The following is a 27,423-nucleotide window of genomic DNA, read 5'->3' on the forward strand; positions in this document are numbered from 1 at the left end:
TGAAAATATTTCAGCTCCACTAATCCTCTTGCTCTAAACAACAGAAAACTGTCCACTTTTCAGTCAATAGAAACCAATGTAGCTTTGTATAATCGCTGGCCAAGACAGTCAACACATTGCTACTCATTTCTGGGTGTATTGGCTCTTTATGAACTTGGTACAGGATCATGATTTAGCTGCATGTTACTCAAACTTTTTGAGAAGAATTCTCACCTGCTGGTTAATATCCCTTCCCTGACCATCACCCCTACATATGTTATTTGCTGAAATTGAGGCTTCAATTGACTCCTCCCAGGAGGTGCTTTGGTGTTGGTTAGCTCAATTGGTTGGACTGATTGATGCAAACAACATCGGCTCAATTCCCGCACTGGCTGAGGTTATCATGAAGATCCCACCCACCTTCTCAATCCTGCCCTTGGCCTAACCTGTGGTGACCTCAAGTTAGACTCTTCAAGCTGTCTCTCTTGAATGAAAGAGCAGTCCAGTAGTCCTCTGGGACAATGGTAACTCCACCTCTGGAGGTGGTGAGGAAGGTAGTGGGAAAGGCAAATAATTATGCGTTTTGGCCCTGGAGAGATACTCGCCCCTTTCCCACCACGTCAGCAATTAACTACTGGGTAAGTAGGTCTGCGGGTGACCTGCCATTAGAAAGTGGCTCAAGTGGTCTTTTAAGAGACACCTAAGAGCCTCAATGCACCTCCAGTGCATTTACCTGCCTCCCACAGGGGGAATATTGTTCAGTTTTCCAACAGGAAAACAAGATGAGCTGCCTATCAGATTTTGAAGGGGATTGCCCAATTGAGAGGCAACGGAGAGGAAGAACTAGTTATCAGGACCATTGAATGCCACTGTCCTGCTCTTGCCTTTGACCATCCTGAAACCCCACCCCATACAAAAATATTTAGCTGCTGGTCAGCTAAAGGATGGCTATGCAGCCAACATCTCTAGGAATATTGTCCAGCTCCTTGAAGCTAACAGCTCTGATTGGAAGGGTGAGACTTCAGTGAGAAAGCTTCTGATTGGTCGAGAAGCTAAACGGCAATTATGTACATATTGATGTTTGATCCAATGAGCTTTCTTGCTGTTGAGGACAGATACAGAAAGAAAGTTGTCTACTGCTGCACTTAGTGATTAGAGCACTAAACCCCATTCTGTAAGTGTGCAATTTGCCATTTTACCACAATCCAACTTATTACAATGAAGAACAGTTATTCAGTGTTGTGAAGTTGTCAGGGGATGAGCACAAAGGATGAAATGAGAAGTCAAAGAGGGATGGATTGTATTGGTATGAGGCGGAGATTTGAAGAATTACTACTGAAATATAATTTCAAGGTAGGGAGTCACTCATAGCAAAGTTACCCTATCTAAAGTGTCTGAGTGTGTGTGTGTGTGTGTGTGTGTGTGGTGAAGGGGAAAAGAGATGGAGGGGACAACACGGAGAGGGGAAAGATTTTGGAGGGAGAAGGAACAGAATAGGAATATGCCAGTCGACATGGAGAAGGGGGAAAGGGTCAACATGGAAAGTGAGGGAGAATGATATAGAAACTATTTAGGAGGAGGATGTTGATGGCAGAATAGGAATGCAATTGGAAGGAGAGGTGGAATGTGAGGTAGGTGGGGCAGAATGTGAGAGATGAAAGGCAATAGATGTGCATAGTATAATGAAGCACTCTATACAGTGTATTTATGTTTACTTGTTTCAGTAAGGATTCCAATTTCACCACAAATGTTTTGTGGTTTGTTGCTCGCACTAATAAATAATAACAGTTTCACTCTTGAAACTGTTTCAACATTAAACATTTTGGTTGTGAAATGTTTAAATTAACTTGTTGCATTCCTGGCAATTTCCAACAATATCTTCAATTCAACACGAAGAGCACTTGCCAGAAATCAGGTTAACTCCAACAATACTTTACTGGAAGATTATCCTGGTGTGTGAAATGTTCATCTAGTTCCATCTCCTTATTGAATCTGACAGAATTGTTATTCCAGCAATTTTGTTCTTCTGTCAGTTTCCTGCATTTGTGTTTTTTTTCATTCTCTGAAAATTTACCAGTTGCTCTATTATAATCATGACAACTCATACAAAATAATGTGTCGCATTTTTAACTAATAGGGATGTTTACTCCTTGTTACCACAATAAATGTTCTAAATATTTAAAGAGTGGATGACTATTCTTACTCTTAGTAACAAGCCTTTACACAACAATAGCACCCTTACAACACATCATTGCTTAAGTATCTTTCTTCATTATAAGTACAAAGAGTAAAACACTCTGATGCTGAAAATGTTAAATTAGAACTGGCAGTAGGTTTGACAGAATCCACAGAGAAATATATAGTTAATATTCATGATGTATATGTATGTATGGCAGGACAAGTCCAATCTGCACAATTACCCCCATGTCAGTCTGCTCTTGATCATCACCAAGTGAAGGGAAGAGGTCGTCTACAGTGCTATCAAGTAACATTCTAACTGACATTCAGCTTGGGTTCCATGCAATGCCATTCAACATCTAACCAAACGATAGCCTTAGTCCAAACTTTGCCAAAAGGGCGGAACCCCAAAGGTGAGTAGAGAGTGACTGTCCTTGACATCAAGTCAGCATTGATCCACCATCCAAGAAACGTGGAATATTTCAGAACATTCCTGAATTGTGCATTGTAGATGGTGGACAGTCATTGTGAAGTCAGGATATGAGTTACTTACCACCAAATTGCTAGCTTCTGACTTATTCTTGTAGGCACAGTATTTGTATGGTTGCTTCACTTCTGCTTCTCGTCAATAGTAACCCCAGGATGTTGATATTGGGGGAATCAGCGATGGCATTGCCATTGAATGTCAAAGATTGGACTCCCGCTTGTTAGAGATGGTTATTGCCTGATACTTGTGTGGTGAAAAGTTATTTGCCATCTATCAGCTCCTGCCTGGAGGTTTCATGCAGACAGGAATTGCTTCAGTATTTAGTGAGTTGCACATGGTGCTGAATGTTATGAAATCATCAGGAAACATTAACAATTCTGACCTTTAGAAAGAGAGAAGGTCATTGATGAAGCAGCTGAAGATGGTTGGGCCTAGGATGCTACCCTGAGGAATTCCGGAAGAGATGTTCTGGAGCTGAAATAACTGATCTCCAACAATCAGAACCATCTTTTATTTTCTTGGTATTACTGTAACCAGCAGAGAGGTTTCTCACTGATTCTCATTGCCTTTAAATTTGCTAAGGCTCTTTGGTGTCACATTGGTGAAAGAGGGCCTTGACGTTAATGGTGGTCTACCATAAGATCTGTGCATTTCGGACGGCATTCTATTTTGCCTCCTCTAAGTTTACTGCATCTGTATGTCTGCCTTATTGAAGAATGACTACAGTCTGACTGTTAAGAGTTGCAACAAGTCTTTGGGTGGAATCTTCTTAGTCCCTGACCATCATGGGCTGTGATGAGAAATTTGAGAGAATCTCATAAGATGTTGACTGAAACTTTTCTTCATGTTTAGAGTGACCAGTCCAACTAAATTCCAGATGTCAAGACAAGATTCTCATTAGTGAATGGCAACAAACCTGTTATCTGTGATTATCATTCATCATTGCCTTCATTATTACTTAATCTCACCTCATAAACATGCACTTTCCTCTTCTACCACCAGCTGAATTGAAATTAGACACAGAGACTTCCCAACATGAAAATCAGAGCAAGTACCTGGCAATTCTAGCTCGCCACTTGGTCCTCCAGACTTTCATATCCGACACACGGCACTAGCATTTAAGGGGTAAAAACAATGACTGCAGATGCTGGAAACCAGATTCTGGATTAGTGGTGCTGGAAGAGCACAGCAGTTCAGGCAGCATCCGAGGAGCTTCAAAATCGACGTTTCAGGCAAAAGCCCTTCATCAGGAATCCGGATGAAGGGCTTTTGCCCGAAACGTCGATTTCGAAGCTCCTTGGATGCTGCCTGAACTGCTGTGCTCTTCCAGCACCACTTATCCAGAAACTAGCATTTAAGGGCACATTCCATAGGCAGTGAATGCATGCACCTCATGTCCACAAACATTGGCATCTGAAACATTGATTGCATATTTCCAATCTACTTATATTACACTTCTGCACTTTAATGCTGAAATGTAAAGCGCATTGACACTGATCATTGCAATGCTGCTGCAGGGGCACTTAGTAGGCAGGGTCTGACACACATTCATGCACTATGCTACAATTCAGGCCTGCTTTCTCACTTTCTTAAGGTTCGCTCACTTCTAACCCACAGCCTTTGTCACATCCTTTCCTTGCCTTTTCGTGCTTTGGGCCATCAGTCAAGGTTCACAATACTTCTGGTACATTTTCCTTTTGGTGCAGACCTAATAACAGGAAGCTTGACATGGTTGTCAGCAGTCTATCAGTTAAAGGGATGGACATATTGTTGTATGGTACTTTATTATGTCAATCACACACCTCCACCATGGACCAGAAACGTATAGCAAATACACTGCATGTGTGTTTCAGTCAAATGACAATGTTTCCAAATCAAAGTGGAACAGAGCTCAGTCAAGTCAAGTCAAGGGGAGGTGGGGTGGTGGTGGTGGTTGGGGGGGGGGGGGGGGGGGGGGGGCAGCATTCAGGCAACAGGTCCCAGGGCAGTAAGCCAGGGTAGCTTCCAAAACAGTCCCAGGACTTGGGTTCCATTAATGAGCCATTTGGGTCAGAATCATCTCCTTGTAGGGGTGAGATGTCTAATGTTGGGACTCCACCACCTGCCTTTTCTCTTTCTGCTCCATCATTGGCTGTAATTCCCCTTTACCAAGAGAAAGGGAGAGACTGAGTGAGATGCAGGTGTCTGGCACCAGCTGTCAGTGCTGGATGAGTGGTGAGATGTCCCGAGTGGATGACTAGGCAATGCAGAGGGCTTGCACACTTACTGGTAGGTGAGACCAAGTGAGAGCAAAGGTGAAGGCGGTTCTGCTTGATTCTGGGTGGGAGATGAGTGTAGCAGCAGAGAAAGAGTGAGTGATAGGTTGCAGACAGAAGCTGATGATACTTACCCTAGTGGAATGGAAAAGATCATTGACCTCCTTCCTTCACTTTTGGCCACAGCTTTGGATGGCTGAGACTACATGTCCCAGATGGTGGTCTTGGACCAAGCTGGGAGGATCTGATATTGTGATTTTGTTTGCTAGTCTTGGGGAAAGAGGTCATTCCTCCTCTGCATCACTCCACTCACTAGGGCCTCCAACTCCTGACTGCAAAATGGTTCTCCAATTTCCCATTATCTGCCATGTCCAGAGATTAGATCAAAAACCATGCAAAGAGCATGATACTGACTGCTTCTCTGGGTGCACAATAGCCTTAAAGTTGATGCCAGGGATCCCTGGATGTCTCAGCCTGGCGAGTACCTCTGGCAGCAGCGAGTGGGAGAATTAGGCTGGCATCAGATGAAGTGGGTGCCACCATGAGACATGTTTGGGATGACCATGCAAGAAAACTCACTTGGTCTCATGGACAGAAACCCTTCATGAAACTCGATGAAAATAGCTCTCTGCCAAAATATGTGAAGAATGAAACAGAAAAGGCAGCATGGTGGCTCACTGGTTAGCACTTTTGCCTCACAGTACCAGGGACATGTGTTCGATTCTAATCTTTGGTGACTTTCTGTGTGGAGTTTGCAAATTCTCCCTGTGTCTGCGTGGATTTCCTCCAGATGCTCTAGTTCCCTCCCACAGTACAAACATGTGCAGGTGAGGTGGATTGACCATGCTAAATTGCCCACAATGTCGAGGGATGTGCAAGCTAGGTGGATTAGCCATGATAAATTTGTTGTGGTAGTGGTGGATCTTGGTGGGACACTGTACAGAGGGTCAATGTAGACTGATAGACTGAATGGTCTCTCTCTGCACTGTAGAGATTCTATGATTCAGCCCTTTAGTTCCACTTTGATTTTTTTTATTGTTTACTTGTGGGATGTGGGCATTGCTCGCTGCCCAGAAGGTACTGTCTGTGCCTAGTTTCCCTTTAGAAGGTGGCAGTGACTTGTCTATTTGAACCACAGCAGTCCATGTATATACAGCTCTCTTGCACATTACTCCATTCCTCTCTTCTCCAAGTCTTGATGAAAAGTGACTGCTCATATCAGAGTTACGTCAGCATGTGCAACATCATGACAGACATGACCAATGTACTTCTCGCCTCTCTTCCTCTCTCACCTCCTTTAAGGTATTTCATAGTTACTACGCTTCTGCTAGAAGTGGACACTGAAACATATGTTCATATGATAACATTTCTGAGAAGCCCATTGGAACATTTTACTACTGCAAAGGTGCTATGTAAATGAAAGTTGTTGCTGTTAAACATGCCAAAATGCTTGTGCAACAGCAGAAGCAAATTTTGCTCTTCGTGCTGTATAATATCCACTGGACTGTGTGCAGTTTCCTTCCAGATTCTGATCAAGTTTTCTCTCGAACAAACCCATAAGTGAAAACACACAAAGGGCAAGTATGGAAAAAATCAATTGGTTTTGATCCTTAAACAGTAAAGTGATAGTTTTTCATCCGTTGCTTATGAATGGGCATGAAATCTGTCCATAGAAAATCTGTTTGGTCAATCTTTGACTGTTAAATAGCCTCTGACGCAACCTGCCACACCATTTCTGAGAGTGGAAACATAGATCTATAGCATTAGTATCTACTAGCGACAGTGGGAATCTGACTCTGGTTCTGTCATTTTATTTTCCTTTCTGTTTTACACATGTTGTCCTTGTGCATTTGGGAGTGCAGCAGAATTACACTGTTTAACCACATACAAAAGAATGTCTTAATATAAACTCCCATTTCACATACTAGCAGCACTGTATTGGATGTGAGAATAGTGGGGCACAAACCAGATGATCGAAAATTACTAAAAATCAGCAGAAACAAGTAGCACAGTTAAACACAAAGTCCAGTGCAACAAACCATGGAGGATACTTGCAGAATTAAACTGTGGACAGAAGTTTTCCATAATTTTTCTAATTATGGGGAAAGCATATCGTATGCCACCCCCCCCCTTACCAGTTAGATAATTTGCAGTATCAGCTGCCAACTGGCTCATTAAAAACTTCCCTATCACAGACTTTGACTCTTACAACCTATCACAGACCTTGACTCTTACAACCTATCACAGACCTTGACTCTTAGAATCTATCACACACCTTGACTCTTATAACCTATCACAGACCTTGACTCTTACAACCTTGGTTGTCAGAAGCTTCCAACAATCAGAGGCTGGGAGCAGCCCAGGGCAACAAGTCAAGAACTTCATTTTCTCTGTATGGCTTGAGTCTCATGAATATGGGCATGTGTCAAAAGTTCAGAAGCAAAAGCCACCCTTTTCCTTCCCCCAAATCCCATGCCACTAATTTCCCACAGATTTTAGCAATTGGAGGACCAACCCCACCCCACCACCATCTCCTCACCCACCTCCCCACACCCCATAACCCAACAGACAAGAACAACCCGGTTTCCAAGATGGGAAAATCGTGCCCAACGTGAAGGCAAGGAGATCAAGGAGGTGGTGAGTTGAAGACCCCTATTAGCAATTAATTGACAACCGAAGGGCATTAAATAGTGGTGAGTTGAGTAAGCCCCCAATGGGACTTCTGGCCAGCTAACTGACTGAGATGGTGAGATTCTCCCCAGGATCAACTCGACTTATTATGTCCCTTTCTCACCATCTCAAGACAGGAGCTAGGTTGCGTTCTTAGTTTTCCGATGCAGTTTAATGGCTTGAATTTTTTAGGTGGCCAGATAAGCATCTCTGAAGCCTGATGTACCCTGACATTCTTTCATATACCTCATTTCCTTTGCCACCTTACACACTGGCAACATAATTTCCAACATTCTACCCACTTGGTACCATGGCCCCAGCACCCTACTCCTACCCACTTGGCACCCTTAACCATATGGCACCTTACCTTCTGTCTTCCTGCCCCCCTATCCTAACTTACTTACCCCCATCATATGCATCTACCACCCAACCCCTGAAATCCTCTCCTCCCATGTGACACCCTACTTACTCAATGCCATATCCCCAGCTGGCACCCTTCTTTCCCAGTGCCCTCATCTCACACTTAATTTATATACTTACCCTTTCACAGAAACTGTCAAGGTGGTTGTCTGGGATGCTGGACCTCTAATCTACAGAATGCGGCAACCGACTGTCCTGAGAAAGGGGTATTATTGGCCCTCCTGACTGTTCTGTGCAATGAGGGACTTGTCAGTATGGAAGTATAGCTCTGCATTCCTGAAGGAATCTCCTTTTAGAAATACAGAAACCTCCAATTTATAAAAAGGAAGTTGTTTGGTAAACACGAAATTCTTGCTCCACAGAATATTTGACTCATAGCCTTCAAATTGCTCTGAATCGATTTATGCTGAGGACGTTTTCATTTACAATAATGTTATCTTGGATACTTTAGGTGACCTTGTGTTACTACAGGAAATAGAATTAGATCTCAAATGCTTTGATTATAAATTGAGCAGAGGGAAGGCAGGGCAGGTGACTGAGATGTCAGTGGGGGAGCACTTTGGGGCCAGCGACCATAATTCTATTTGTTTTAAAATAATGATGGAAAAGGATAGACCAGGTCTAAAAGTTGAAGTCCTAAATTGGAGAAAGGCCAATTTTGATGGTATTAGGCAAGAACTTTCAAACGCTGATTGAAGGCAGGTGTTCGCAGGTAAAGGGATGGCTGGAAAATGGGAAGCCTTCAGAAATAAGATAACAAGAATTCAGAGAGAGTATATTCCTGTCAGGGTAAAAGGGAAGGCTGGTAGGTATAGGGAATGCTGGATGACTAAAGAAATTGGTTAAGAAAAAGAAGGAAGCATATGTCAGGTAAAGACAGGGGAGATCGAGTGAATCCTTCGAAGAATATAAGGAAAGTAGGAGTGTACTTAAGAGGGAAATCAGGAAGGCAAAACAGGGACATGAGATAGCTTTGGGAAATAGAATTAAGGAGAATCCAAAGGGTTTTTACAAATATATTAAGGACAAAAGGGTAACTCGGGAGAGAATAGGCCCCCTCAAAGATCAGCAAGGTGCCTTTGTATGGAGCCACTGAAAATGGGGGAGATACTAAATGAATATTTTGCATCAGTATTTACTGTGGAAAAGGATGTGGAAGATATAGACTGTAGGAAAATAGATGGTGACATCTTGCAAAATGTTCAGATTACAGAGGAGGAAGTGCTGGATGTCTTGAAATGGTTAAAAGTGGATAAATCCCCAGGACCTGATCAGGTGTACCCGAGAATTCTATGGGAAGCTAGAGAAGTGATTGCTGGGCCTCTTGCTGAGATATTTGTATCATCGATAGTCACAGGTGAGGTGCCGGAAGACTGGAGGTTGGCAAACGTGGTGCCACTGTTTAAGAAGGGCGGTAAAGTCAAGCCAGGGAACTATAGACCGGTGAGCCTGACCTCGGTGGTGGGCAAGTTGTTGGAGGGAATCCTGAGGGACAGGATGTACATGTATTTGGAAAGGCAAGGACTGATTCGGGATAGTTGACATGGCTTTGTGCATGGGAAATCATGTCTCACAAATTTGATTGAGTTTTTTGAAGAAGTGACAAAGAAGGTTGATGAGGGCAGAGCAGTAGATGTGATCTATGTGGACTTCAGTAAGGCGTTTGACAAGGTTCCCCATGGGAGACTGATTATCAAGGTTAGATCTCATGGAATACAGGAAGAACTAGCCATTTGGATACAGAACTGGCTCAAAGGTGGAGAGTTGTTTTTCAGACTGGAGGCCTGTGACCAGTGGTGTGCCACAAGGATCGGTGCTGGGCCCTCTACTTTTTGTCATTTACATAAATGATTTGGATGCGAGCATAAGAGGCACAGTTAGTAAGTTTGCAGATGACATCCAAATTGGAGGTGTAGTGGACAGCAAAGAGGGTTACCTCAGATTACAACAGGATCTGGACCAGATGGGCCAATGGGCTGAGAAGTGGCAGATGGAGTTTAATTCAGATAAATGCGAGGTGCTGCATTTTGGGAAAGCAAATCTTAGCAGGACTCATACACTAAATGGTAAGGTCCTAGGGAGTCTTGCTGAACAAAGAGACCTTGTAATGTAGGTTCATAGCTCCTCGAAAGTGGAATCGCAGGTAGATAGGATAGTGAAGAAGGTGTTTGGTATGCTTTCCTTTATTGGTCAGAGTATTGAGTACAGGAGTTGGGAGGTCATGTTGTGGCTGTACAGGACATTGGTTAGGCCACTGTTGGAATACTGTGTACAATTCTGCTCTCCTTCCTATCAGAAAGATGTTGTGAAACTTGAAAGGATTCAGAAAAGATTTACAAGGATGTTGCGAGGGTTGGAGTATCTGAGCTACAGGGAGAGACTGAACAGGCTGGGGCTGTTTTCCCTGGAGCGTCGGAGGCTGAGGGGTGACCTTATAGAGGTTTACAAAATTATGAGGAGCATGGATAGGATAAAGAGACAAAGTCTTTTCCCTGGGGTTGGGGAGTCCAGAACTAGAGGGCATAGGTTTAGGGTGAGAGGGGAAAGATATAAGAGAGACCTAAGGGACAACTTTTTCACGCAGAGGGTGGTATGTGTATGGAATGAGCTGCCAGAAGATGTGGTGGAGGCTGGTACAATTGCAACATTTAAGAGGCATTTGGATGGGTATATGAATAGGAAGGGTTTGGAGGGATATGGGCCGGGTGCTGGCAGGTGCGACTAGATTGGGTTGGGATGTCTGGTCCGCGTGGACAGGTTGGACCGAAGGGTCTGTTTCCATGCTGTACATCTCTATGACTCTTTGACTAAGGAACTTGAGGTACAAAATACAGCAGCGCCTTGACTTACGAATTTAATCCGTTCCGGGACCCGGTTCGTGAACCGAAAAGTTTGCGAACTGAATCATTTTTTCCCATTGTTCAGATAGTGAAGAATGCTTGGATGTAGCAACGAATGCTATTCACAGCGCACGTGCCAAAGGCGAACTGAATGAGATCACGCAGGGCCCGAGAGCTTTTGTGTTTAATAAACGCGTAGCAAAGCAGAACAATGAAACTACATGGTTGTACACAGGCTGTTTGCGTTCATACCTTCGTTCGTACCTTGAATTTCGTACGTACGTTGAAGCAAAATTTTACGTACAATCCTGTTCGTAAACCAATTTGTTCATGAACGGGGTTGCTTGTATGTCAAGGCGCTACTGTATAGATAAATAGACTGGACCATACAAATGTAATTTAACATCCATTTTAACATTACACAATCCGACTGAATTTATATATCTTCAATAATAAACATCATGATGTCAGTTTGGGGCAGAAAAAATTGTCAGGGCATGTATGCAAATATTAGCTTTTAAATACATTGTATTAACTTTTAAATATATGGTATACATTAATACGAGGTGACAGGAGAGTGGGATTCAACTAGAGTAATTGAGAAAAATATAGAATTCACATTTTCTTTGCTGTGACAGATTCGGCAAATCTTATATTAAAGGAGACCCTCTTCAGATCTTAGGACTTTTTCCATAATTCTTGAGACTAAGAATGGTGATTTTTAAATACTGGTCTCAACTCTCCAGCAGACTATAAACATTGATGTTGAAGTCCATTACAAATATATCTAAACAATCATCAAGCTGTCACCTGAAGGCACATAATATTTCCACGTAGCACCGCAAATAAATTGTTTCAGCTGTCTGACATTAACAATATACCTCATTGTCAGTGTATGTATTTAAACAAAAGCAAAACAAAATCTCATCCCACTTATATCACTTTTTACAGCAAGAGGCCTTTAAAGATACCTCAGGAATAACTAAAATACTAGAAATCTTTCAGTTAATGATTTATGCCTGCAAATTTTAAGCTTGACACAACAGTGTTAAGATAAAATTGTAAGGTTAGGAATTGAATATCATTATTCTTAGTTTTGTACAATGGATGCAGCAGTACAAAGTTCCCATAATCTTTGTTTCAGATAGTGGAAGTATTCGTTCAGCAAGGCTGAGTCTCATCTCACACATAAGGCATGAGATGCACACATTTCAGCCCCATGTCATGTTCTCTGGCAGCTTTTGTAAGTTAAGCCAAATCATTGATGAAGTATTCCAGAGGTTTGGTCACCAAGCCATTGGGACAACTTTCTAATAAATTGAACGTGTCTAGAACAAGACAGGGCACAAGTTAAGACATCTCCCTCTTTCATCAACTGTGTGGTTTAATTTCACTACTCCAATACAGTGCTCTTAACTAATAAGTCTGTTTTATTTTTATATAAAGTTTATTCCTAAGCACCTTATGCTGGCACAGCTGAGTCAATGGTAAGAGGAAAATCAACATTTCAGGCAAAAGCCCTTAATTAAGAAGTACTTTTGCCGGAAACGTTGATTTCCTGCTCCTTGGATGCTGGCTGACCTGCTGTGCTTTTCTAGAACCACTCTAATCTAGACTCTAATCTGCAGTACTCACTTTCGTCTGCGTGAGGGTACTTTTGTTTCATCGATCCCAGCTGCTAAACTCTTCCTCTTATTCATAAAATGTGACATAACGCAGAATAAATTTGAAGATGGCAAGAATAGGAAATAAAACAATGCTAAATAACATTGAAAGGTCTGTCAGGATTTGAAGAAGGTCTGGATAAGGACAAGGGATTGAAATGCTAAGAATTGTGAGATCCCTAATTTAAATATACAATTTAATTGAAAGGGGTAACAGTTCCAATGATTCATTTCATTTTATATCTCATAGGAGTGACTAATAAACAAAACATTGGACTCAAACTCATTTGGTGTAACTTACATGAGTTTTACAATGTGTACTGTGATTCAAAACATTGTAAACCCAAATCTCGTGTATTGTCAGCATAACACAATCATTCTTTCTGTACATGTCATTCATGCTGAACCTAATCTGTATTTTTGCTGTTCACAAAGAAGTTAACCCATGGAAATAGTTTTATGATTGAAACAAGTGTAACAGCTGGAATTGGTCCAAAGAGCTATAAATTCAGATACAATTGAGCACGCAGTTGCTTTTTTTCAAGCTCAGCTGATTCCTGCGTCTGCACTGCACTCCTTACTTCCCTTCAGAGTTTTAGTCCCTCCCTTTCCAGGTTGGAGGTCATAAGTTCATAGCAATCCTGTTCACGGTGCTTAAGATGAATGTAGACATTTAACTCTTGCACACCAAACTGAACAACAGAGCATAGTGGCTCAGCGATTTGCACTGCTGCCTCACAACGCCAAAGACCTGGGTTTGATTCCAGACTTAGTTGACTGTGTGGAATTTGCACAACTTCCCTGTGTCTGTGTGTGTTTCCTCTGGGTGTTCCGTTACCCCTCGGTGTTCCAGTTTTCACCTGCAGTCCAAAGATATGCAGGTTAGGTGGATTGTCCAGTGTCTCGGGATATGCAGACTAGGTGGATTAGCTGTGAGAAATGCAGGGTTACGAGGATGGGGTAGGGGGGTGGGATGCTCTTATGAGTGTCAGTGTGAACTCAATCAGTCGAATGGCCTGCTTCCACACTGTAGGGATTATATATTTGCAACAATTTGAACAACATTTCAGTTCTGCTAAAATGCACATATTAATATAGTTTTTTTGTCTTAAGTATGCAATTTATTTTTCACTCAATCATAACTTTTCAAAAATGGACAATCATTTTAATGCATTTCTTGAAAAAAAAACTTCTCTCCATAAATTCATGATCCAGGACAAATAATTCATGAAAAAGTAAGATTTTTAAAAAATACCATGATTGCAGATGTAATTTCTGCATCTTTCCAACACAAATATCTTGAAGGGAGCAGTGCCGTGAAAGGTTAATTTGTCTTCGAGAGCACAATAATTGTTGGTCAAAGTAAAGAGCTTATTATTCTTAGCAAAGAATGATAATAAAATATCAACACACTGTTATAGGTCTGTACTAATCTCTGTGTAATGCACTCTGTTGCTTTACTTAAATAGAACAATACATACTGGTCAATCTAATTAGTGTTGCTGCTCTTCTCAAAGCCAGAGAGAGTGTACAAGTGAATTAACTTATATCTTCACCTCAAGAATGGTAAAACTGTCAGTTACAGTGTCTGAAGTCATGGAGGAAGGTGAGCAATGAAATCTATAATCAAGTTAAACTAATGAGACAATTAGCGCAGTATTCGGGGATTAGGAAATCTCACTTGCCCCTGCTGTTCCAGAACTAGCCTTTAAACTTTACAGATACCTTTTCAGAGCTCGCAATACTTCTGAAGGAATCTGTTAAAACAATACACACAAACTATTCCACAGTGACAACTGAAAGAAATGTTAGGGTCATTTCTAAATAGCTGCTCTGATCCCAGCCCAGCATATGCACTGTGTCAAATGGAGATTTTAGTGTCAATGAATGTGAAATCTGAATTTTGGGAAGGGGGTGGGTGGTTTATGGAAACCACAAGAACAGGAAATGTGGTGTGTGGGTTGACTTAATTAGGCAGGATGCAAAATTTTGATTTCCCGATGGAGGGTGGAGACGCACAAATAAAGTTAGACACGTGCTTGGGGCATTGTTAAGTATTATGTTAATCTGCAGCAGGTTGTAATGCACTGTAATACTCATTTAATGTGAAACATTGTTCAATAATGTCTAACCCTTGGTAAAGGCTGTGGTACATATGCATTACGTAGCACCTGGCTCAGAATGGTTTCAAGGTGCGTACACTATTCAGCTTTGTGCAGTTGTGTCTAAGTGCTTCTCCATGTTGAGCTCTGTTGCACAAAGCAGTGGGTGTTGAAAGGTCAGTGTTTGAATGTATGGAGTTGCATTGGGGGAAAGGATCTAGCATTCTGATATGATGGTTCTACAAGAGGGTGGAATGAATGCATCAAGCAGAGACTGAAAGGTGACTGAAAGCGAAAATGATGCAGGATCCATGCTATCAAAAGCAGGGTCCTGAGGTTTGAATTGATGATGTTGTGTGCAAAAGGAACAGTCACAGTTAAAAAGGATAGTTGTACCTGGGATAGCGGCAGGTCCAAAGTCAGGATTGGATTTTGAATGTTCTCATGGGTTGGGTCAGGTGACCGAGCACAAGTATGGATGGAATAGGACAATGAGAAGACTCAGGGTCAGAGTGAGCATTGGGATAGTCGTGGGTGTAGACAGAAGGGAGACTGGGGAAGAGAGATAACATGTTCAGAAAAACAGTAATAGGGCCAAGGATAATGGGGAGATCTTTAAGGACAGAGGAAAGTTTAAAAAATGCAAAATATTGCCGATGCTGGAAATCAGAAATAAAAACAGAAATTGCTCGAGATGGTCAGCAGGTCCAGTAGAATCTGTGGTGGGAGAAACAGAGTTAACTGTTTGAGTATGACATGACTCTTTATAAGATCAGTTCTTCAGAAAGGTTATGTTGAATGGATCAAGGATAATGGAGGCTACACCAAGAGTGAGCTGGAGCGGTATGACTTGCCATTCTTTCAGTGTTGCATGTCAAATGCACCTTCCCTGAATGTAAGCTCAGTTGAAATGGAAGGAGGGTTGTTTTGGAAGGGTGGTCTTTATGCTGCTCAAAAGTGGCAATTAGAGGGATTGCTGATAATTAATTCAATGGTTAAGAACCCATGAACGACCAAGCTTTCAAACGTATGCGTTCTGAAGAAGGGTCACTGGACCCAAAATCTTAACTCTGCTTTCTCTCCAGAGATGCTGTCAGATTTGCTGAGATTTTCCAGCAATTTCTGCTTTTATTCCAGATTTATAGAATCTGCCAATCTCTGCTCTTTTTTTCTCAAGTGAATGTCCATATTCTTTTCACAATTACTGCCATAACCACTGGTTTTGTTCAACTGGCTCCCTCCAACCTCAGGTAGACAAGCATGAGGCTGGAAGAACACAGCAAGCCTGGCAGCATCTGGAGGTGGAGAAGTCAATGTTTTGGGTGTAACCCTTCTTCAGGACTTGGGGAGGGTGTAAGGGGAGCTGCAGATAAAGGGGGGAGGGGAGGAATGGAACCCCCAGTCCTGAAGAAGGGTTACACCCAAAACATTGACTTCTCCACCACCTGATGCTGCCTGGCTCGCTGTGTTCTTCCAGCCTCCTGCTTATTTACCTTGGAATCCAGCATCTGCAGGTTTTTTTGCCCCAATAACCTCAGGAGCAGGAGAAGAATATGTGAAGAGAGAGAGTTTTCATGCCCAGCCAAAGGACATAGCTGGTCCAGACACAGAAATCCAGGGAAGGCATCTGTGAAGAACTGGAGTTTCTGTGTCAATGTACCAGAGGACTTGAATAAACTAGTGTCATTGTTAAGTTTCAAAGAATAGAATCATAGAATCCCTAACATGTGAAAACAGGCAATTCAGTCTATCAAGTTCACACTGTCCCTCCGAAGAGCATCCCACCCAGACCAACCTTCCTGTAACTCTGAATATCCCATGGTTAATCCAGCCAGCCTGGACATCCCTGAACACTATTTGCAAATTAGCATGGTCAATCCACTTAACCTGCACAACTTTAAACTGTGGGGGGAAACTAGAGCACCCAGAGGAAACCCACACAGACATGGCGAGAACGTGTAAAATCCACAGTTATCGTGGCTAGAATGAACCCAGATCCCTGATGCTGTGAGGAAGCAAGGCTAATCACTCAGTCACTGTTCTCCCCAAGTTTCCTCAAGTGCAAGGTTTTATATTGTTCATTCATGTGATGTGGACATCACTGGCCTGGCCAGTATTTATTGGCCATTCCTAATTATTCAGAGGGCAGTTTGAGAGTCAACTATATTGCTGTGGGTCTGGAGTTACATGTAGGCCAGACCTGAAAAGGATGCTAGAATTCCTTCCCTAAAGGACACGAGTGAACCAGATCAGTCTTTCTGACAATCAGCAATCGTTTCATGGTCATCAAAGGACTCTTAATCCCAGATTTTTAAAAAAAATTCAAATTCCACCATCTGCCCACAGTGGGATTTGAACCCAGGAGCTGGGTCTTTGGATTATAGTAATTCCTCCATATTTGTGAGGAATAATCTATTCCCAAGAAGCCCCAGAAATGCTGAAACTCACAAATGCGGAGCTTGTCAAAAATAGATTAAAAAGGTTAAAAATCACAAATATGCACGTTTTGCCCATGGATGTTGAATTTTGTTTTTACTTAGTTTTTGGTGCAGTTAGATGAATCCACAAGTCATGATCTCACAGATACAGAGGCGTAACTCTGATGAACTAGTGAAAATACCACAAGCCATCACCTCAATTGACTGAACTCAAATGATCATAAAAACTCCATGGGAATAGACAGCTGTATTTGTATACCATAAGGTGTTGCTCTCCATGAACATAGAACTCATGTGTGACAAGAACAAAACAATGCGGGTCTGTGCTTGTTTCCTAGTGAGCTGCTGTCATGGATACATTTTGTGTATCTCATGATTGCTCGGGTTTTTTGAAGGCCCAGCCTATGTTTGGATATCTTCAGTAACGAGGAGATGCCTTCGGCCATGTTTCTGAAGACGTCGATGAGGCATTTTCAGAGTGAGGCAGTGGAGTGCATCAATCAAGCTCACACATCAACTAAAATTATCAATGAGTACATCAGTGGGTTTCTTAAACTGTGCCTTGGGTTGTGCAACGTGCATGTCACTAGATATTATGAATACTGCCATGCATTAGATGACCTGGCACTGTAACATGGACAGATGTTGCAAGGCAAAAAGCAAGAAGAAGATGACCCACCCTCAGGTGAAGAAGAGTTGTTGGAATGTGAGGAGGAGGACATAAGTCCAAATGAGCTTTTTATGGATGCAAGGACCAGGAAGAGATATAAAAGACAAGCCGCTCAACAAAAGACTCACAGAACAGGAAAATCTGTGCGGTCAGCACTCCATCAGCAGTCATCTACCACCCTTCTGGGCTGTAGACCTTGCCTTTCGATCTTCCCTTGTTCTACTTACTTGAAACCTGTGCCCTCTACCACCTTGAATAGAACTTTGACATACATACTTGTCAGTGAGTGCTGGTAACATGGACAGCTGAGAGGTATATGATCATGCAGTCATAGAGTCATACAGCAAGGAAACAGATCCTTCAGTCCAACTCATCCATGCTGACCAGATTTCCTAAACTGAACTAGTTCCATTTGCCTACGTTTGGCCCATATCCCTCTCAACCTTTCCTATTCATTTGCCTATCTAAATATCTTTTAAATGTTATGTTTCTACCTGTCTATATCACTTCCTTTGGTTTGCACCATCCTCCATGTGAAAAAGGTGCCTCTCAGGACCCTTTTAAATCTTTCCCCTCACAACTTAAAGCAATACCCTCTAGATTGATCTCTCTATTCTTGGGAAGATGACCTTGGCTGTTCACTTATCTATGCTCCATCATTCATGTACCAATTTGGCTAATTATTCTGATCCAGCACTGTTGTAAGCTCTGATAGCAATGGCACCTGTTCCAGTTACAACTGTCGAGAATTAAGTTGATCAATTGTTCTACAGTACATAGATTGAGGGGGGTGGGAGGGGGAGAAGTATCTGCATTAAAAGTCATAATTTGTAGAAGGATCATCACAGATGTAACAATTGTAAAGACCAACATAACTCATTCAGCAATTACATCTGTCCCCATCACTTCTCGAGCCATTGTGTTGGGACAAATAAAGAGTAGGTCATGTCTGCTGCATCCCTAATTATCAGACCCCCAACAATTCTTGTTCATTATGAACAATGGCAGAAAACAGGTTACAGTCAGCTCTGCTATAACACCGTATTTTTGTTCTCTTGCAATCCCGTATTATAAGAAAATCACGTAATGACAGCATCATTTAACCTAATGGGGCCAGAATCACGACATAATCAATACATGCTTTAAAACTTTGTGCATTAGAAACAGTGTCCCCAATTTGCCAATTGTGTTATAGTGAACTCATGTTAACAAAACGCTTGTTATTGCAGAATAACCTATATATTGTACATTTCTAAAATTTCACAATCAAATGGAAAAAAAATCCTGTGTCACCTCAGTGTTCATAATTATTTCAGTTTTAATTTTCTTCCACAATGTCTAAGTGTATCATTGATATCAATAGCTGACGGACAAATTGTGGAGATGGTAGTAACCGTGTAGGTGTCTCAGGGCAGCTGGCATGTACTCCTCCTCTGTCTGGTTATGCCATTTTTACCTCATCACCTTCCTGAAGGCAAGAGGTTTCTGGAGGGAGGTCCATGTCCATTGTGCCCCTATTGCCTACGCTGCAGAATGTTCAGGCCGATGGAATGGAGATCAGATCACAAATGCATGGAATGCACTTTCTGGCTCTCCAAAGCAGTTACTGTACTCTCCATGAATGACACCATGCACTCAGATGCCAAGGACATGAGCAATCATCTATACATAATCCTTGACTTCGGTCCTGTTTTGCGCCTTAGCCTTTATTGCAAGTTCTTGAGGCTGAATCCGATGATAAGCTTGGAGCTGAACAGAGGCTTAATCCTGGTGTTTTGCTGATCACCTACATGCATCTGGGCAACCCCCAGGGGTGTAATTTTCTAGCTCCTGTCATGTCTGCACTCTGGTTCCTGGATGCTGATGACCTGTAGTGAAGAACAAAATAGATCACACGAAGAATCATCACAGTTTCAACACTTCACATTGAACACCATTCATTATGCGTGTGTCCGTTTGCCTCCAACAGGATTGTTGCCTTACTCCTGGCTGGAGTAAACTCACCATCTCCCACCAATTGTACTCTTTCCTCACCCGTAATCTTTATCACCTTCTCAGCTGCTGTGAAAAGCCTCAAATCTGAAATTCTTCCTCTTGTGCATCTCCTCTCTCTGGCTTCGGAAATCTCCTTGTCCCATGCGTGGAGTTTGCAACATGCCAAGTGACACTAACTGCGCGCGCACATCAAGCTCAAAATGTCCTGTCATTCACATTGTTGCATCCAAGCACAGACAGAAAGTCAACTTCCAAACTCTTTGCTATGTAGCGCTAAGGCTGATCATACATTCACTGTTCTGACTTATCTGCCCACTCTGCCATGTATAATCATCATCTCATGAGTGGGTCCTATTGAAGATTCAGCTCTGGCACCTATCCTTGGGGACATGAGCAGGTTGCTGATTGCTTGCTCCAATTGTCCCAGATTTGACAGACACTCCCATGCTTGCTCACCTCCTCTGCCAACTTCGTCCAGACTGCCTTGCTCAGGCAGGTGGACCTTGTGGTGATCTCTTCAGGAAAGAGTAGCCCCTCAGTTTTTCCTGTTGGCCTGGAGGAAGCCAGCATTGCTGAACTGTGGAGCTGGTCTGCTGTGACAGTCAGATATTTCTGTGAAGACTACACTATCTAAACCCATGGTGCTCTGCTCCAACTGAGATGAACCATCTCCTTGTTTAATCAGAAGGATCTTTAATAGGTGAAAGTGAGGACTACAGATGCTGGAGATCAGAGTCAAGAATCTGGTGCTGGAAAAGCACAGCAGGTCAGGCAGCATCCGAGAAGCAGGAAACTCGACATTTCGGGCAAAGGCCTGAATAGCATTGGCAGCTGACGTTGGGTATCACTAATGAAAAGCTTCTCCTGCCACTTAACCCAACACATTTTTTATAAACATCACTGGTACTTAGAATTTTAACTGTGATCAAGTGGGAAAGGCAAAAGGTCTGTAAGTTATAGCATTGGTAGCAGCCCACTTTAGACAGTATCCTGACTTTTGATTCCTAATCAGATTGTGCACTGATTTTCTAAAGTAAGTAAAGACATAACAAGAATCATAGGAACAGAAGTCGGTCATTTAGTCTTTTGAACTATCTCCACCATCTTATTTGCCACAACAGTTCTATTTTCATTCTAATATCCTACCTCTTTCCATTTCACTTGGTAACGGTACTTCACTTCAATGGATCAAATATCTTTGCATCTCACAGCAATGGAGAACCATCCTAAAATAGTCCGACAGCTGACTTGGTAAAAGAATGGCTGTGGTCAGGGCAAACGTCACATAACATAAAGAAATACTGGAGCACTAGATTTAAATACATACTTTAACACAGTAAATAATGGTAGCTTTGTTTTGAAAATATAAGTGACCATTGAATAATATGGCTGCCAGTTTGTCAATTCTGTCATCCAAGAAATCTGATCAGGAAAGAATCCCCAAGAGGAAACATAAAACCAAAATAGACAAAGTGATCAGATAGCCACCAAATAAGAAAATTACCATCAAGATCATGTTTTGTGGCTTGTATTTTGTCATCAATTGAAAACACTACAAACTAAATGTGAATCGTCAAGCAAGTGATATTTCAAATTAAATAGCAAAATGCACTGTGAATAGCCAATATAATAAACTATGCTCATAAAACTTCAAGTATCCATAGTGCTCCTGGCAGACATGTGACATACATGTCATTCCAAAATTTTTGAACCCAGACTTTGGTACTTGGGATCGTTTACTTTCCTATTTAATCAATTCAGCCTTTGTGCTGCATTCAGTGTCAGCTGTATACCATTAGAAGCTCCTGGAGATGTTTGTTACCTAAATGGTATTCTCCTGCAGGACTTTCATAGCCAGGTTCATGGCAGTCTTGATGGTACAGATTCTCCAGAGGATCCTTGATAGAAATCCTTTGATAAGCAATCTGGCCAGCTCTGGCAAAATAGGAACAACAGCAGTAAATGTGTCTAATTCACAATCCTTGCTCTAATCCACTCTTTGCATTTCTGATAGGTGATCTATATTAGATAGACACATAACTCATGTAAATGTAACATTTCTGTTCTCCCCACTCCTGCACTTGTTCTTCATAAGCAACTCCTCTTTATCTGCAACTCTCTTCTTTGTGTTTTGTCACACAGCTTCTGTCTTCATGTCGGTCCTTCTTGTAGGTCAATGGTTGTCAGGTCACACAATTCAGTATTTCTTCTTATTCAAGAGAAAGATAATTAACTCCATGATAGTTGATGCAGACTCTTACAAAATACTTATGAAGCAATGTTACAAATGATTATTGATTCCACAGACGTCATAGAACAATGGAAACTTTACTTATTGTACTGAGTCTGGGGGTGTTGGTTGTGGTTGGTTAATTCATTAGCTGGATGGCTGGTTTGTAATGCAGAATGATACCACCAGTGCATGTTATATTTCTACACCGGCTGAGATTATCCAACCTTTTCAATCTTGGACTTTGTCTGAGGTGTGCTTACCCTCAGGTTAAACCACCACCCACTCATCTCTCTCTAATGAGAGGGCAGCTCTATGGTCCTCTGGAACTATGATGAGCTAACTGACCTAGGTCAAAGATTGTCACACTAGCATTGTGAAAATGAAAAAGGCTTCAGATAGTATTAGATTATATTATTCACTGGATAAAGTGCTATTCCTCATTGAAAATTAGTGAAATGTATCAGTTGCTTTGATTATTTTCTTGGAGATCAGCTCAGCCATCTGTTTTGCTGTTTCAAAGCATTGATAATGGCTAAATGTTTACTATCTTTGATGTTTCACTCAGCCATTCTGAAGATGGGTCACTGGACATGAAATGTTGACTCTGCTTTCTCTCCATTGATGCTACCAGAGCTGCAAAGTTTCTCCAGCATTTTCTGATTTTGTTTCAGATTTCCAGCATCCACACTTCTTTCTATTTTTAGCTCAGCTATCTGTGTGGCTGATTTAAGATTTTGACAGATTGCTAAACTTCTGACTAATTTCTAGGTTTTAATCTGTTAGGAGTATTCATTGACACGGTCGTTCAAGTAAATCTCATTATGAATCCTTGGCTGACTTCAAAGTGCATTCACTTATTCACACTGACCAAGACTTGGAGTAACTAATGAAGTAGTCTCATGCTTTTAGATTAATTATGGACAATTAATACAGACATGATGAAGCCAGAATCTTGCTTTATACTTGGTGAACAGTTCCAATCTTTTAATGTAGTGATTGGAATGAGGTGGATCTTATTGACTATGAGATCTTTGATTGGGGTTGTTAGCCTGGGCCAATCAGGGAGGCCTAGCTGACAGATATCCTTCAACAAGAGATCCTGCCCCTCTTCCGTGCTTATGTTCAGGCCCGGGCATACCTGGAGAGAGAGCATGCGGTGTCTAGCAACACCCCTTAGATTTTCAGGGAGCGGTGGGCATAACGGGACATGGAGTGCTTTATTTCCCGCTTTTGATTCTATTTTGATTTAATCCCTACTCCCCCTTTCACTTCCTTGATCACTTAGGCATTGCCCTCCAATGAGCAGGGTACTGCTTGTTACTGGGAGAAAGTGAGGACTGCAGATGCTGGAGATCAGATTCGAGAGGGTGGTGCTGGAAAAACACAGCAGGTCAGGCAGCATTAATTGGAGCAGGAGAATCTGGTAGGCTGACCATCAGCCCCACTTTGGCAGGGGAAATTCCGACAATTAAGTTAGAAATGAGAAAAGATTCACATTGGAAATTTGCTCACTCAAAATGAGATGTCAATTAGACTCATTATCGAACTAATTGGCATGAATTATCCCTGTCCCTACTGGAAGGTATAATACCTCAGGGATTAAATGATATTGGCACAGCTTTGCCATTTGCCAAATTCTCCCAAATTCTCCTGCTCCTCAGATGCTGCTCACTCTTGACCCTGCTTGTTACTGGCCACTCGGGTGTTTCTGTACTTCCTGGTGGTGGAATATGAATAAAGTTCGTTATGAATATCATTTTCTGCACTCGTTTTTTTTTCACTATGTCTTACACCTGCACACACACGACATGAATACTGGAACAAAATAAACACCACCGCTATTTGGCAGTAGTGTGGGGGTTTTAAAAATATATATACAACCAGGGCATTGGAATCTCCTCAAAAAATATATATAAATAGGAGATTCGGAATCTCCTCACTTCAGGGACTAACTCCAAGCTGGCTGGCCACAGCTAGTGTACTGTGCACATGTGAAAAAACTGATGACTTGATATCAAGATACCGGCCTCTGTAGAATTATTTGATCATATAAAAATGATTTTGGGCTGGATTTTATGCAGCCCTTTGTAGCAAGTTTAAAATCACACAACACCTGGTTATAGTCCAACTGGTTTATTTGAAAGCAGTAGCTTTCGGAGCGCTGCTCCTTCTTTAGGTGATTGCACACCTGATGAACCTGATGAAGGAGCAGCATTCCAATTAAACCTGTTGGACTATAACCTGGTGTTGTGTGATTTTTAACTTTGTCCACCCAAGTCCAGCACTGGCATCTCCAAATCATAACTTTGTGGCAAGAAACATGATGGCTGGCATCATTTAATCTAAAGTGAGGCTGTCTACCAGCCCCCCTTTGCTGGGGGAATTTCTGACAATTAAGTTGGAAATGAGAAAAGATTCATATGGGAAATTTGCTCACTCAAAATGAGATGTCAATTAGACTCATTATTGACTAATTAGCATGAATAATCCCTCAGGGATTAAATGATATTGGCACAGCTTTCCCATTCTCCCAAAAGCCAGCAGACTGTTTGTGGCATTAGGGGATGCAGTGACATTCCTTCAGCATAGAGGCTCCATGTCGATCAAGAGACCCATCATTGGGAAGCCATCCCCATGCTTTCAATTCTCCTGCCACCCATGACATTCTACCTTGTACACCCTCCTCACCCTCATTCACTTGCACCTATTCATCCCATGATGAGCTCTGATAGAGCTCCTGGATTATACCAGCAGGAGCCACCACTCCTGTTGGCACTTCCAGCAATGGAATTGCTGTCAGCCCTTGAACCCCCTGCACCTCCCTCCCCCATCAGAAGCTGACAACTTTCATAGCCAGAGGATATTCATAACTAGTATCCCCAGAGATCCAATCTAAGTCTGGATGTATTCCAAGAACCTGTACATTGCAATAATTTTTTTTAAAGGCTTATGATCATCTTGACATTTACAAGTTATTTATGTTTTGGAGACTTAATACCCAATTTTTAACAAAGGAAGATGCTGGAGGTAATTTAATTCAAGCGACGGGATTCTCATCCTCCAGCAAGAGCCTCGCCTTGCCTCCTCTGAGTAAGGTCCACTGAATTTAGTGCCAATCAGACAAAATGACTGGGCAGCCTTTCTCATGGTCAAGGTCCCAGAGGGTGGGAATCCAGACGAGCAGTGGTGTATTGCTCAGCAGCACCACTAGAGGTCTGGTGGCTGCTGCTGGCACTGCAACAACACAAGAACCAGGGTCACTGAAGAACCCAGGCCACCACAGGTAAGTGATGGCGGCAGGGGATAGTGGGGTGGAAATCACGAGAGTGATGAGGTGTAGGTGAGTCAGCAGCAAAGGCAGGGGCGTGACTGTAAATGGGCCCCTCCTTTCCTGCTGTGCTTCCCTTGATCAGGCTCTGAGTGCCTTTGAATAAGGGACTCAGTCCGGGACCCCCAAACCAATCAAATTGTGGACCCTCCTTCCTGATGCCAGGGGCTGAGGCAGTATGCTCCCCATTACCCCTCACCTCCCCCACCTGACTAAATGCGCTTCCACCACCAAAACCTGCCTTCAGGGTAGGGATTTATATTCCATACACCATGTGGGAAATGAAACAGGTCGTTTCCTGAAGCAGTCGATGTTGCTCACATATTGACACTTTTTAAAAATTCTAATAGATAGTAGAATTCAACCTATTTTTAAAAAAAGACACCGACTTATTTCAAATTCAACCTGCTTGTAAAGCTGGTAAACTCAGATTACTCAGAAAATAACCATTTCCACTCACAAGGAAATATTTTAACGGGTAACATTTCTTCTTCTCCGTTCCCACCATTTCACATCTGGCCTGAGCAGGGCAGATCCTGCCATTAAGAAAGCAAAGCCAACACCCCAGAAAAACAGCCACCTCTCGGAACACCCAAGTTGACACAGTGTGAGAGGAGGCCTAATAAATACCACATGACTTGATGCTGCACTTCTCTGCCATTAGCATAGCCAAAGGGAAAACTAATTATAATACAACTGTTTGGAAATATATGAGAATGTCAGGATAAACAATATTATCATTTTAATCAACCTTGGCTGGAGAAGAACATCTGGATTGAAGCTGAGAAAGATATGTACCCTACTTGACTTGGGTTAAAACTGGTTAAAACAAATCAAGCCACACACAATGGAGCTGTTAGAAATGTTCATGCCATCACTATAAAAAAAAACCTCCCCTAGGGCAGAATGCAAAATGAAACTGCCCCTTTTAGTAACATTTCCAGCTCAGGTCTGCAGCAGATCACATTTCACATTCTTCACATACTTTAATAAGTTGGCAAGACGTGAACTGTCTTTTAAAATTTAATGTATGGAGTTAAGCTTGCAATATTTCTTTTCACTCTCCTCTTCCCCTATTGACACAATAACATCCAATGGACAGGTAGGCCTTGGGGCAAAATTATGAAGTCTTTCCTGCTGCTACATGCCTTAAAAGGCAGAATTGTGACATTGTTCATTTATAGCGTTGACAGGAGGGCCATTCAGCTTTGGAAAACCATAATTGAGTGAGACATGGGAAGTGAAATGGTTCCCTAAAAAAAAGTCACTTGGGATTTGTTTAAATTTTGGGAAAAAAAACTGGCCCTTTCAACTTTATTTGACCCCAGTAACAGCATTTGCGCTATATCAGAAAATATTATCAAAAAATACATTTGTTTGAGATATTTCCCTTTCTGAATATTTCAACAAAGGAAAATTCTTCAGCATGCTGTAATCATAATTTAAATGCTTCAGATTTGAACAAGTTGTATTTTATCAATAGATCATAGTTGTTTGATATGACCTAATAGCAATGGCTGTTATAATTATTTCAGGAATAAAGCATCAGATCAAGAAGTTCTTAATTGAATAATCAAAGAACTACTGGGGCAAAAGACTTTTAGTTGGCTCTCTCTAAAAGGAAATATACTTTCATGGGAGTTTGATACAATACTGAATCTTAAGAAATGCAGTTTATAAAATTCCAGCCACTAAGTAGCTCAGATCGTATTGCAATCTATAGATAATTCAGCCACAGATCTTGTTTAATATTTTTTCACAATATTCAAACAAGTTTTTGCTTTTAGAATGGAAACATAATAGATTGCAACTTGAAGAGAAATTTGAAAATTGGCTAATGACAACTGAACACCACTGCTAAACTAACTTGTTTTCTGAAATGCTCTGTATTACTTACAGAGCCCCATGGAATGCAATATACATTTAGATACCTTAAATCTTTTTCTTATTCAAATCTTATTCAATTTTCTTCCAAATACCACGTTCTTTTCTCCTGAGTTTTGGCTGCTGTTCATTAATGCTTACCATTATACATCAGCATTTCTGAAATGTGCATATCCACTTTTAGTGTACAGTTCCTTTACCGTTCAAAATTATTTGAAGAATTACAAAAGAAATGTTAGAAACCACCAAAATAAGTGCTACTAATTGGTCAGGACACTTA

The sequence above is a fragment of the Chiloscyllium punctatum genome, chromosome 26, assembly GCF_047496795.1.
Source record: "Chiloscyllium punctatum isolate Juve2018m chromosome 26, sChiPun1.3, whole genome shotgun sequence".
NCBI lineage: Eukaryota > Metazoa > Chordata > Chondrichthyes > Orectolobiformes > Hemiscylliidae > Chiloscyllium > Chiloscyllium punctatum.